Source organism: Elephantulus edwardii, unplaced genomic scaffold, assembly GCF_000299155.1.
Source record: "Elephantulus edwardii isolate Elephantulus edwardi_28Jun2011 unplaced genomic scaffold, EleEdw1.0 scaffold00105, whole genome shotgun sequence".
In the NCBI taxonomy this organism is placed as follows: domain Eukaryota; kingdom Metazoa; phylum Chordata; class Mammalia; order Macroscelidea; family Macroscelididae; genus Elephantulus; species Elephantulus edwardii.
Window position 1 is genome coordinate 12,540,088 of NW_006399855.1, and position 1,232 is coordinate 12,541,319.

A 1,232-nucleotide genomic window follows, 5' to 3' on the forward strand; every position below is an offset into this window, starting at 1 on the left:
TAGTAAGTTCTTGGGATATCCAGCCCTCCAGGACTTGGATGTAACATCACAACAGTGGAAAACTAGGGAAATATTTTCCATTGCAGAAAAGATTATTTCATGCTCCTTCTCTGTAGACAAGCATAATTGAATGTTTTTAGGGGCCCATCCCCAACTGCTCTCAGCTAGAGAAAGCATGAGTATATATTTATACACCTATGTTTCATTTTCCTTTGTTTTGGAAAAATACAGTCTGGGATCAGTATGCATAGGTCTGAAGGGAACACGCCTGACTCACAGGCCTGCACATGCCAGGAGAATTTAAAGGCTGTTTTGAGTTTTCAGCTCCATCTGCCACCCAGTAAAATGCACATTTACCTTTGATGCTATGGAAAATAATATGCTATCTATTTATTTATACATTAGGTTTGTAAGCCTGTTGGATATTTGTCTCATAGTCAGCTTTTATTACAGTCTGTCTTAGATTATATCTTCCTTTGGGAAAGAAACTTTGTATCTAACTCTCTCCCATGTCCCATGCACAGGGAGGCTTTTAGCATGAATATTTGAACCGTGATGAAAAACAGAGGGAGAAAAAGTGAATGCTACAGTCCCACCCGACATCTTGTTCTCTCTTCACAGAGTCAATTCAGGATGGCTCCTTCCCTCTCTCTCAGCTCCCTCTCCCACAGCCCTTCACTCCTTGCTCATCTCTCTCTCTTCCTCCCTTGTCCTCAGCATCACAGAATCCATGTTTCTCTGGACAGCTGGGTCGGGAGATGAGGCTGAGCTCTCACCTGAGAATCATCCACGATAGAAATTTGGCAGGGCCCCAAGGTCTGGAGTGTTTTGGGGTTTGGTGGAGAGTCTGCCAGAAAAGGAGGATGGACGTGTTTTATGCCTGGTGTTTGGCAAAGGTAAGTGTTGTCAGATAACAGACATTTTTTCCAACCCTGAAGCAGTTTCCAGGATGGAGGGAGGCTTGATGGCAACTTCTCTAGTCACATTCAACTGACAGTTATTGTTTGAACAACAGAGAATAAGTGCTAGAGGGAAAGAGGTTTCAACCAAAGAAAAGCAGGCTCACCCTTAATAATCTCATTCCTCAAGAATTTTGGGGTGGGTGTCTGGAGCAGGAGCTCTGGGGCCAGCTTCATGCTGAATGGAGAAGGTCCTGCTTCTGACTCCAGTGGAAATGGCCTGCTTTCCTCACCCAGATAAGACAGGGAATAGAAGAAGGGGATGCAAAGGCC